This window comes from Astyanax mexicanus, chromosome 21 (genome assembly GCF_023375975.1).
Source record: "Astyanax mexicanus isolate ESR-SI-001 chromosome 21, AstMex3_surface, whole genome shotgun sequence".
Taxonomy (NCBI): Eukaryota; Metazoa; Chordata; class Actinopteri; order Characiformes; family Acestrorhamphidae; genus Astyanax; species Astyanax mexicanus.
Genome location: NC_064428.1, coordinates 38,139,736 through 38,153,483, shown reverse-complemented (window position 1 = coordinate 38,153,483; position 13,748 = coordinate 38,139,736). Strand labels below are relative to the sequence as shown.

Sequence of the window (13,748 nt, the reverse complement as noted above, 5' to 3'; positions counted from 1 at the left end):
TACTATAAACAAATTTTACAGACGTCTGCTTCAGTGTAGCCACTGGTAAAACTGCAAGGGTATCTTGGTCATATCTTTTGGAAAAGTTTAAAGCCCTACTTTATTTGGTAAGTTTGTGTTAATAAAAAAAGCATTACTACCTTACAGCAGTATTTATCAAACATTACTGGGTTATTGTACTTTATAAAATTATAAACCATTAGACAAGTGTATACGTTACAACAGTGTTTATTAAACATATTACTGGGTTATTGTAATTAATAAAAATTTAAACCATTAGACTAGTGTATACATTACAGCAGTATTTATCAAATATTTTACTGGGTTATTGTAATTTATAAAATTATTATAACAAGCATATACGTTACAGCAGTGTTTATCAAACATATTACTGGGTTATTGTAAATTGTAAACCATTACACAATCATATCTTAAAGAAATATTTTGGGAAAAGTAGCCATTTTACTAGCTTGATATTTCTGATTAATATAAACACTAGTGCTAGTAAGTTACAGAGTTTATCAAACAAGCTATTGTAATTTTCCATATCTGGAAGACAAGGTTTTATTATATTGAATAGAGAAATGCCTAAGAAAAGCAAGAAAGCCATTGCCGCAAAGCAGCGTGAGGCAGCAAAGGTGAAACACGGAAGTGTTGAACAGCCGGTAAACAACGTTAGTGCACACGTGACCACAGTCATGGCGTCCCACAATCAAGCAGATGAGCGCTATGAGTTGTTTTCTAGAGGAGTTCAGTGTACCTGTAATTCACTTACATTTCTAGCAGTACACAGTGAAAATAATGACCTGACCAGCCTAAACCTCGACCAGATATTAACACAGGGTGATGCTGTTTATACTCAGGTTAAACAAACATTACTGAATGAAGGGAGGTTTCAGAATAACCTGCTGGCATCTGATGAGCTTCCCTGTACAGTAGAGACAGACACGCAGTGTTATAGCATTATTAAACACCCACAGAGATACGGGTTTCTGAGAGATGAGGCTCCGCAGGGGCTGGATGAGTATGTGAATCTGGAAAGAGCACTAAACTGTCTGAAAGGTGATGTAACTGATGCTCTGCTGATCACCGGAGGAACGTGTGTTGCTGTGTTCAGAGATCACTCAGGTAGATTTGGGTTCTTTGATCCTCACTGTAGAACACCTGACGGACTAGAAGCTGATGAGAACGCAGGTACAGCTGTGATGCTCACATTTGCAAACTTAGAGGACATGACTGAAAGATTACTAATACTGTACCAAGTGTGTCTTGACCTGAAGGATAACAGTCAGTATGAGCTCCTCCCCGTGTCTTTTATAAACAGAAACACAGCTACTGCTGCAGACCCTACTGATAATCAAATAACAGCAGACCCCTGTCCTGATCTGCAGGCTGACATTAGCCAATCTGAGGCACAACCTGTGACCAAATTAACCAAAACTCAAAAAAGGAGGATATATTTACGTCAAAAACACATTAAGAGAAAAAAGCAGTCTGTACAGACAGAGGGAATAAAGAAAAGATTAAACCGGAAAAACAAATATGCAAATGATCCCAAATTCAAAGAAAAGATGAAACAGCGCAGTCGAGTGTTTTACAATGAAAATGTAAATTACAAACTTGCAAAGCAAAAGTCTGTGAAAGTTAATTACATAATGAACCCAACGTATAGGACAAAGCAAAAACTGTACATTACCTACAGGTACAAAAATAATCCAGATTACAGGAAAAAACAAAGGCAGTATGTTACAAACAGCTATAAAAATAATCCCGATTACAGAGAAAAACAAAGGCAGTATGTTACAAACAGCTACAGAAATGACCCTGACTACAGAAAAAAGCAGAGACAGTACATTACAAACAGCTACAGAAATGACCCTGACTTCAGAAAAAAGCAGAGACAGTACATTACAAACAGCTACAGAAATGACCCTGACTTCAGAAAAAAGCAGAGACAGTACATTACAAACAGCTACAGAAATGACCCTGACTTCAGAAAAAAGCAGAGACAGTACATTACAAACAGCTACAGAAATGACCCTGACTTCAGAAAAAAGCAGAGACAGTACATTACAAACAGCTACAGAAATGACCCTGACTTCAGAAAAAAGCAGAGACAGTACATTACAAACAGCTACAGAAAAGATGAGGCTTTCAGGCAAAGACAGAAACAGTATTTTACTTATCGATACAGAACTGATCGGAATTTTTCTGAGCAGAAGAAACTGAAATTTAAAAGCCTGCACCAGACTGATGTGCATTTCAGGATGAATCACAGAGAACAGTGCTTACTGCGATTAAAAAATAGAACGTCTAGACGAAACGCCCTACACAAGAAACACTGTGCTCAACAAATACAAAGGAAATACAGACTAAACAGCTTCCAACTGCAGGGAAACACACCATTACAAACACAACAATCACTAAACAATGAATGCCTGAATCCAGAAGTGCAGAAATCTCTAGTCCATTTTAAGGAAATTATAAAAGCTGGTCCAAGTTACATTTGCACAGTCTGTCACAGAGCATTGTTTTCTGATCAGGTCCGTCTGTGTGATCACACAAACTATCAAAAAAATCTAGCAATAACTTCAAATTGCTTGACTGGAAAATATGTTCACACCTGTTCCTCTGAGTGTCCTGATAACTGTGCACCTGAAGAAATGAAAAATGAGTGGATCTGCCACAGCTGTCATGATAATTTGAGTAAAGGGAGAATGCCTTCCATCGCTTCTGCAAACAAACTCCAACTCGCACCCATTCCAGCTGAACTGTGTGATTTAAATATACTGGAGAGACATGTTATATCTAAATATGTGTGTTTCGCCAAGGTCATCAGTCTTCCAAAAGGTCAACAGAGAGCCATTAAAGGTGCTGTTGTGTCGGTTCCTTCAGATGTTGAAACAACAGTAAATGTTTTACCCAGACCCAGCAGTGAATCACAGCTACTCACAGTGAAGCTGAAAAGACGACTGTGTTACTCAGGCCATTACCAGTTCCAGACCATATCCATGCAGAAGGTCCTGTCTGCCTTACTTAAACTGAAGGAAATCCACTCTGAATACAGAGACATTGTAATAAACAATGTGGAGCAGGATGAATTATTTGATGATTTTCCAGACCAAATAAATGCTGATGATATTTCAGATGAAATAGACTTGAATATGAACTCTGACAATCAGGAATCAACAGAGCACAACCCTGAGAGTGAACATGATGTAGATAATGAGGCTGAAAGCACAGAACAGAGCGCAGGTCTCGCATTAGACACATGTCTACAACCTCCAGATCTCGGTCAGCATCTGTTGTCATTCAATGATGGAATATTTTGCATTGCCCCAGCTGAGAGAAACAATCCAGTAAGCATGTTTAAAGTTCCTAAACTGGAAGCAATGGCTTTTCCTGTTCAATTTCCTACTGGAGAAAACACATTTGATGAACCAGACAGACACACAGCTCTCTCACCCAGCAGATATTTCAATGCCAGGCTGTTTTCTGCTGATAATCGCTTTGCAAGAGACACAAACTACATTTTCTTTGCTCAGTTTGTAACTGAAATGAACCAAGCAACTTCCAGCATGTCAATCCAACTGAGAAAAGCAAAATCTGTAACACGTGAAGGCCGGAAAATCAACAGTGCACTATTACAGGACAAACGTGAATTAGAGAAACTCATACATAATAATGAGGTCACAAGGTTTTTGCAACCGCTCAGAGGCACGCCTGCCTATTGGCAGAAAACACTCAGAGACCTTTTTGCAATGCTTCGTCAATTGGGAACACCCACATTCTTCTGTACGTTTAGTGCTGCAGAGATGAGATGGCCTGAGGTGATCACAGCGATTAAAGCACAGCAAGGTGAATCTGTGGACTTTTCAGCCCTGGACTGGTCAGAGAAATGTGAGATACTGCGCAGTAATCCTGTCACAGCCATGCGCATGTTTGAGAAACGTGTAGAAGCTCTTATGAACCTTATTCAGTCTCCTGCTCAGCCCATTGGTCAGATCGCTGACTTCTTTTTTCGCGTTGAGTTCCAACAGAGAGGCTCTCCACACATTCACTGCTTATTCTGGGTAAACGGTGCTCCAGAGTTTGAGAGTGACCAAGATCAGGATGTTTGTGATTTCATTGACAGACACATTTCATGCAAACTGCCAGACCCAAACACAGATCCTGAACTGAACAGAATTGTATCAGAAGTTCAAACACACAGCAGAAATCACTCTAAATCATGCAAAAAGAACAATAAACACTGCAGGTTTGGATTTCCTAAACCCCCCATGATGAAAACACTCATTACACGCCCCAGACCACCCCCTGACACTGACTCAGATGATGAAGGTGCAGAAAATGATGAACCTGTGACACAAGCTAAATCAAAGCTTCAGCCAGTGTGGGATCTGCTGAATGATAAGACTCAGAACTTTGAAAGCATCACACAGCTGCTAGAAACTGTAAACATGACATACGAGGAGTATAAAGACAATGTAAACAGTCTCAGTTCAGCAAGTGTAGTTATAATGCAACGTGAACCAAATGATTGCTGGGTAAACGGCTACAATCCACTGCTACTAAGAGCCTGGGACGCCAACATGGATATACAGTTCATCCTGAACCCGTACACCTGTATAATGTACATTCTGTCATACATCTCAAAAGGTGAACATGAGATGAGTGAATACCTGAAAGGAGTGATTAAAGAAATGTGTCCAAACACATCTGAGAGAGAAAGCATGAAACAGGTGATGCATGCCTATGCTAAAAACAGAGAGGTCAGTGCACAGGAAGCTGTAGCTCGAACCTGCAGTCTAAAACTGAAATCATCATCCCGTGCTGTGATTTTCATACCCACTGATGATAACGCAGTGAAGATGAGTCTGCCTATGAGCTGCTTACAGGACAAAGCCCCTGATGATGAGAATGTGTGGATGACTGGATTAGCAGAAAAGTACATGGCCAGGCCTGAAACACCAGAGTTTGAGAACATGTGCATGGCTGAATTTGCTAGTGAATATCGGATTGTTTATGCAGATCAGAGAAAAGGTAAAAATGTACTTCCACTGCAGAATGACATGGGATACATCAAAAAGCGAACCAGAGGAAAACCTGCCATCATTCGATTTGCACGTTTTTCACAACAGAAACATCCAGAAAAATTCTATGCAACACTACTAAAACTTTACCTGCCACACCGCTGCAGCTCACAGCTTAAAACTGCTCAATTCAACACGTATGAAGCCTTTTATGCCTTTGCCTCAGTTAAACTCCCAGGAACAGACTCACTGCAGCGGGTTTACACCACTGTAAATGAGAACAGAAAGAAGTATGAAAAGAACAGTGAAGCTATTGATAAGGCCATTGAGAATTTTGAACAGAATGGTCCTATTGAAGATGCCTGGACTAATTTGGCTCCAACAAATGAACTGATCAGATTAGAGTGCATGATAGAGCAAGAACCCACAGATACCACTGACATAACTGAGGCAGATGATGTTCCAGATTTTGCTCCATCCACATCTGATAACAGAACAGCCATGCCTGTTATAGAAGCTCCACAGGTAAATCCTGCAGTGATCAGAAAATTGTATCAGAGCCTAAATGAGACACAAGCTGCTGTGTTCTATGACATAAGGGACTGGTGTAAAAGAAAAGTGCAGAATGAAAATCCAGAACCATTTTTTTATTACGTAGCTGGAACAGCAGGAACAGGAAAGAGTCACCTTATTAAGTCTGTGTATGCAGAGGCCACTAAAATCTTACATAAACTGCCATGTGTAAGAGAGGAAGCTGATATGTCCAAACCCACAGTGCTTCTGAGTGCATTTACCGGCTGTGCCAGTCATAACATAAATGGAAAAACACTCCATGCACTCCTGAAACTCCCAAGAAGCCTAAAACCTCCATATCAGGGACTTGGAAACAGTCTGGATGAGATCAGAGCAAACTTTTCTAATTTACAGATCATGATCATTGATGAAATATCCATGGTGTCTAAACCATTATTCGCCTATGTAAATTGGAGATTGCAGCAGATTAAGGGAAATGATAAACCCTTTGGCAACATTTCTATTATGGCTGTCGGTGATTTTCAGCAGTTACCACCACTAGGAAAAGCCAGGCCACTGTGTGTGTATGAGGATCATGTGCTGGACTTCTGGAGAGATCACTTTAAGATGATCACACTGACTGAAATCATGCGTCAGAAAGATGATCTTGCCTTTGCTGAGCTGCTGAACAGACTGAGAGTGAAACAGAAACATGAAGCTTTGACTGATGCTGACAGACGTATGCTGGAACAGGTCATTAAACCTATTGAAGACTGTCCCCCAGAAGCATTACACATATTTCCTACTAATAAAGAAGTGGATGATTTCAACTCAGCAGCCATAACCTCACGATTTTCAGATATCACTAATATAGATGCAGAGGATTATAAGAAAGACCCTCGATCAGGACAGATGCAGAGACAGGGTGCCCCCTTTAAAGGAGATAAAGGTGATCTAATGGACACACTACAGGTGGCAGTTGGTGCACGAGTGATGCTCACCAGAAATATTGATGTAGAATCTGGGCTGGTGAATGGATCTTTTGGTAAAGTGGCTAAAATAATCACACAGACCCGTAACAGTGTTCCTGTGGTTCAGATGATCGGTGTTGAGCTGGATAATGCTGATGCAGGAAGGAAACACCGTAATAAAGTGCCTGGAGAAACTGATAATCTTGTTTACATTGAGAGAGAAGAGGAAAGTCTGAAAAAGAAAGGAACAGTTCGAAGACAGTTTCCAATGAAGTTAGCATTTGCATGCACTGCTCATAAAGTCCAGGGAATGACGACTCATTCTGCTGTTGTGTCACTAAAGAAAATTTTTGAACCAGGCATGGCTTATGTTGCACTAAGCAGAACTACATCACTCAGTGGACTACACATCATTGACTTTGATGAGATAAAGATTTTCTGTGACCCACAAATCAGCGCTGCACTGGAGAACATGCCCAAAGCTGACCTGCGTACTGTCCAGCCACTTCTGCACATTGCAAGAGACCTAAATCTCACTACAGCTCTAAAGATCATTCATCACAACACAGAAGGTTTACAGAGTCATATTGAAGACATCAAAAGTCATCATGAACTCCTCCTATCGGATGTTCTATGTCTGACTGAGACTCATCTGACTGGTTCTTCTGTTGCTGATTGTCTTCAGTTAAATGGTTACAGAATGTATCAGCGTAACCGACATGTTTCCTACACAAACTACACTTACCTGTCCAACAAAAGTGGAGGAGGGGTTGCCATTTATGTTAAAAATCACCTTCAGGCCCGTCCAGTGCAATATGTGCAGAATGTCACAGATCTGGAGTTTTTGCTTTTAAAGGTTGATTCTCCAAAACAGGTTGTGATTGCAGTTGTGTACAGACCTCCAAACTACAGACTGTCAGACTTCATGCCGAACCTAGATGCCCTTTTGACCTTCCTTGAGATCATGGACTACAAACCTGCTGTGGTATGTGGAGACTTTAATGAAGATCAACTAAGTAACATAAACAAACCCATTCTGAACTTATTCCAATCAAAAGGATTCACACAGACTATTAATCATGCTACAACGGAGAAAAACACACTATTAGATCCAGTTTTTATTTCTAACCCAAACACGAGTGTTGCATCAGGAATTCTAAATACATACTACAGCTACCATAATCCTGTATATTGTGTAGTATAACAAAATCAACATTATAACAAACTGAATGTGTGTAGTGCAAACCAGTATATTTAGAATATGTAATAAAATCTTGTATACATTCTTTTAGGTATTGATAAAAAGAAAGTCCTTACTTATACAAATAAAGGCATTTATTTTCTATTATTTTTATTGAGTAATTTGGAGAGCAGTGTGGAACAGTCTACACCCAAACTTACAACAGAACTGTCGGAAAGAAAATTTTGCCTTTGCTGAGCTGCTAAATACAGACAAAGTGAAACAGAAACATGAAGCTTTGACTGATGCTGACAGACTTATACTGGAATAGGTCATTAAACATTGAAGACTGTCCCCCAGAAGCATTACACATATTTCCTACTACAGTTTTTTTTACAGCTGCTAAGAAGCGTTTACCAATACTTTAGACACCTTTTTACTTTAGTCAATCGCTGTGAAACCACTGTCAAAATAATAAAAGCTAGTGACATTACAGAAACAGCTTCACGTTTGCTTTGTATAAAATAAAAAAATTTAAGTAATTGAATGATATTTATCATATAGAACTACAGTGAAAAAATAGTCTGTGGCAGTCATTCAGTAAAAAAGGAGCACGGTAGGGACATGACATTGTTGTCAAACTCTATAAAAATGTTATTATAAATGTCATTAGCCTTAGTTCCATATGTGCACAATAAAATACACAAATATAAAAATAATCCTTACTTTTATTTGAACACCGCCACACATTCTTACTCCTCTATTATCCCTCTCTTTTATCGTGGAAAAACGATTTATTTCCAGAGGTGTCAAATAACAAAGAACAAATACTTTGTCACTTTAATTAAGTATAAATGTAGGTTATCTACACTTTACAGGAATAATTATTTTTACATCTTCACACAATTATCTGAACTTTCTACTTCTTACCTTTTAAAAATAGTCTATTTCATTTTAGCTTGTTTTCAAATGTCTAACTAAGCTTCTTTACAGTTTTTTACAGCTGCTAAGAAGCATTTATCAGTACTTTAGACACTTTTTCTAAACTCTAAATACAGCAACACACCCACCTTATACAATAAACCGAGTAGTTGATTTCCTGCACAAAAGCACATTTTGTTTCCTCATGACAAAAACCTGGATCCACATCAACTAATGCTTTCAAAACAGTAACACATGTTCTCTGTTCCAGAACTACGTATAGTCAATCACTGTGCAACCACTGACAAATTAATAAAAGCTAGTGACATTATAGAAACAACTCCCTGTTTGTTTTTTTATTAATAATTTTAAAAACGTACTTGAGTTTTCAATGTGTGCAACATGTTGTCTACAAGTAATTGAGTGACATTTATTTTATAAAGTAGAGTAGACAAAAATAGTAAGTGGCAGTCATTCAGTAAAAAACAGTAAACAGTAAACAGTAAAATATTATTATAAATGTCATTAGCCTCAGTTCACAATTAAAATGCACAAATACAAAAAATAATCCTTACTTTTATTTGAACACCACCATGTTACGCCCTCGCTATGTTTTCCTGTGTTTTCCCCGTTTCCTAGTGTGTTTCTCTTGTACTTTTCCATTACGTGTGTGTAATTTGTAGCTCCGCCCCTCGTTACCTGTTTCCCCAGGTGTTCATTGTTTCATGTTTAGTATAAATAGTACTTGTTAGTCTACGTTTGCTGTCGGTCTTTGCACCTTCCCGTGTTGTCTGTCTCGCTTAGTTATTGTTATCCCTCGTTTCTTGGTTTTTGCATTTATACGCCCTTGTTTATTTCTTGTTAGTTGTGTTCACGTTTATTTTCTAGTCACGTTTAGTTCCTGTTTGTTTCTTTGTTTATTTTGTATATATTTACGTATTTATCCTTGTATATATTCCCTAGCCCTGTTTGTTATCTGTTTAGCTTAGTTACCTTTAGTTTTTCCCTGTTTGTTTATGTACATATTTCTATTCGTTATTTCCCTGTTTGTTTACGTGTTTATTTGCTATTTGTTATTTATTAAAGTCATGTCTTACCCGCTTAAACGTCCGCCTCCCATCTGCTCGCGCGTTACAGAAAGACCGACCGCAATGGACGTTTATGCGGGAAACCCTTGGGTTGGATCCGGGCTGGCCATCCGTCATGCCCCCTTTGGGACCTCGGCGCAGGAAAACCCGAGGCCTCGAGGCCGGAGAAGGCCTCGGGCTAGGCGTTCTAAGAGGTCCCAAAATTCGGAGGATTTTCTTGGGGGGGGCTAACGGTTGGGGCCATCGGCCTCGCTCCGAACCGTGAGGTAGGCAAGGCGGGCAGAAACGCGGACTGTGAGGACTATTTCTGGGATTACGTGGACCTCCTCGCAGCCGCGTCCAGTTCGGAGGACGAGTTGTACTGTCCGATGAGAGCCCGCTTGCCGCCGCTTGCGGAGGCTATCCTCCACCCGCCTCCCAGGGCGCGCTCCACCTCGTCGGCTCCGCAGCTAGCTTCTGAGGCTAACCAGCTAGCTCCTCCGGCGGCTGCAGCTCGAGGCTTCCCCACGGCTACGCGGCTAACGCAGCTAGCATCTCCAGCGGCTGCAGCTCCAGGCATCCCCACGGCTACGCGGCTAACGCAGCCAGCTTCTCCAGCGGCTGCAGCTCCAGGCATCCCCACAGCTACGCGGCTAACGCAGTTAGCATCTCCTGCTTCCACGGGTCAAGTTTCTCTGGCTGCTACGGCGCCCGCATCTTCTACGGCTGCAGACCCAGCTTCCACGGCGGCCACCGAGCAGCGCTTCCAGTCACCCGCAGCGGCAGCAGATCTTCTCTCCGGGGTTCCCATGACAACGGCGCTACACTGTACTGCTACTGCCACCCCGGAACCTGAATACGCTGCGGTGAAATTAAGTCAAGTCTCCGTGCAGTCTTCAGCAGCCCGAGTCGTCACACAGACACCTACAGCCCAAGGGTCCAAGTCTGTTCATGTGAGTGTTCCTGTGTCAGCGGTGCCCGCCACCGCTAATGTCCCTGTGTCAGCGGTGCCCGCCACCGCCCATGCTCCAAGGTCAGCGGTGCCCACCGCCTATGTTCCTGTGCCAGCGGTGCCCACCGCCAATGTTCCTGTGCCAGCGGTGCCCACCGCCAATGTTCCTGTGCCAGCGGTGCCCACCGCCAATGTTCCTGTGCCAGCGGTGCCCCACGGACCACACCACAGACTTTAGCCAGTCCTGGGCATCCCCAAGTTTATTTTGTACCCCTGTCGCTCCCTGTTCTGGTTCCTGTGTCGGTCTATGTTCCTGTTCCTGTCTTGTCTGGTTTCTGTGTACCTGTCCCTGTGACCGTGTTCGTGTCTGTCCCGGTTAATGTTTTTGTCCCTGTTCCCTTGTCCAGTCCAGTCACCAGTCATGCCCCATGTCCAGTCACCGACCCCTGTCCAGTTCCCTGTCCAGTCTCCTGTCTTGTCCAGTGTACAGTCTAATGTCCAGTCTCCGTTCATGTCCAAGGTCCAGTCTCCTTTCTTTGTCCAGTCTCCTGTCCGGTCTTTAGTTCAGTCTCCTGTTCTGCCCCATGTTAAGTCTCAGGTCTCGTCTCTTGTGTTTCCCGGCCTCTCCCCGCCGCCGGCCCCCGGGGTTCGTTTTTACGCGCCTCGGGAGCTGCGCGTTTAGGGAGGGGCTTCTGTTACGCCCTCGCTATGTTTTCCTGTGTTTTCCCCATTCTTACTCCTCTCCTTCTTTCTTATTTTGGAACAACTATTTCTTTCCAGAGGTGTCAAATAACAAAGAACAAATACTTTGATACGTTACTTAAGTAGAAATGTAGGTTACCTATACTTTACAGGAGTAATTATGTTTTACATTTTCACACAATTATCTGAACTTTCTACTCCTTACCTTTTAAAAATAGCCTCGTTTTCATTCTGGCTGCTCATCGTTCACTAAAACCCCTATCCAGATAATCTGATTGTGATTGGATAAGAAGTATAAACATTCACAGCCTATTGGTTTTCTTTTCGTAAAAGCTGACACTTAAGTTAATACTTTAACTTCTTCAGAAGTATTTTAAACCCTGGTATCTATACTTCTACCTGAGTAATGAATAGAGATACATTTCACACTTTTGTTCCTCTCCTTTATCCTAACATAACATAGCCTCTTATTTATTAAAAATAATCTGTAAATTCAAAATGGTGTAATAGTTATGATAACGTTACACCTGCTATTGTTGCAGAAGCAGTAGTTATATACTGTATTCAAGGTTTGGAACATGAGGTAGTTAATTTTGGCATGCTGTATTTAAGCAATTGTAAATAAGATAAGAAAGATGCAGAATTGTGTGAGGGGGGAATCCTGTTTGTTATTCAAATTTAAGCATGTTTAAGTCATGTTAATTGAATGTATATTTTGTGATAGCAACATAATTTGTATGAACATATCGTCCACAACAGACAGATGTTGTGTTAAGCGTATTTTGATTTTTGAAAATGTGAATACAGATTGGACAAATGCATTTTAGCGACTGTAAAAAACTGTAACATATTTACATTGTACTAAAAACATTTATTTTCAATGTGTATATATGCCACTGATTCAGGGAGTTACCAAAAGTATCAACATTAACATTTTAATATAACATTATAGTCATAGTCATGGGGAGGGGGGTAATGCACTATAGGTGCAGCCTAAGCTTTTCCCTTCCATTACTTTTACTTTTATACTTTTTAGTTTTGAAACCAGTACTTTTACATTTTTACTTGAGTAGAATTTGATACGTAAGTTGACACTTTAACTTCTACAAAAGTATTTTAAACTCTAGTATCTATACTTCTACATACAGCAAAATGGAGATACGTTTTACACTGTTTTCCTCTCCTTTATCCTGACCCAACTCTTCCTTTCCTTTGTTATAGTTTATCTAACCTTTTCCTGAAATAACTATATAATAACTGAAGACATCAGAACCAGTCTACACACAAATGTACACCAGAAATATTGTTATTTTAAAGAAACACCTTAAGAAAAGCATAAAAAAATTGTAACTTTACTTCGATTAAAAATATATGCCTGTCACATAAGAATGTTAGTAGGTGACTAATGCTACACAAGGCTACACAGAGAGCCACACCAATCTCTCTGGCAGCCTGAGAAAGCTGTGAAAGTCCCACAGGAGATCTCCTCCTGTTATTGTAGGGGGGGTGCTTAGCCGAGTACACCGGTGTACTTAGCTTAAATTTTCTGGTGGCAGTTGAATACTCAGTGCTGAGAAAAGACCAGAGACTTTAACCAGCCAAGAGAGTTAGAGTGTTTATTCTGCATTGCTGAAATAGCCCAAGGCTACAAGCATGACCAGTGCACCACCCAAGGCCAACCCCCTCTCTTTACATTGAGGAACAGGAACACCACAACAGCCATAATAGACAGTCTATGGGCAGCACAGAGCAACAACCCCAACACTATGGAGACTTCAGTTGCACAGAGAACCCCTCCAACTTGCCAGGCACCCAGCACCACCAAAGCACAACCAAACCTCCCCCCCATCTCTTTATGGTTTAAGGGACAGCAACAGCCACAGCCACAGTGGACAGTCCAGGGACTGCACAGGGAACGCTGCCAAACACCACCAGTGCACTACCACCAGAAGTTTCCCATCTCCTTATCATCTCCACATGTGGCTCATGGGAAACCAACAACCCCAACACAATAGAGACTCCAGCGGCTACACAGAGAACTATGATAAGCAGCAACACAGAAAAAAAATGCATATTCCTGGCCCCAAAGCAAAATACCTGAGCTGATCAGAATAATTATGGCTACAGCAGACAGTGCAGTGGGATAAAGTTACCACTTTTGTTGTTGTTGCCCTTAAAAAGGAGGTGATTGTCAGTTGAAACTGGGACTGTTAAGTCACACATTTACTGCACTTGAACAAAGTTGGGGGCAGTCTGACTTAAGTTTAGTGTGTGTGATGTGATTAGGCATCAACACTATTTTTTATTTATATACGTGTGTATGTGTGTTGAGTTTAGTGTGTGTAATGTAATAAGGCATCAACACTATTTTTACACAGTATTTATTTGAGTATGTGTGTGTCAGTGTAT

General features: G+C 41.0%; 1 protein-coding gene across 1 annotated transcript in view; it reads right to left on the bottom strand.

Moving 5' to 3' along the window:
- The window catches only part of LOC111190897 (uncharacterized), a 176,641-nt gene that overhangs the window by 60,519 nt on the left and 102,374 nt on the right, over window positions 1-13,748 (bottom strand). The window lies entirely within an intron of this gene.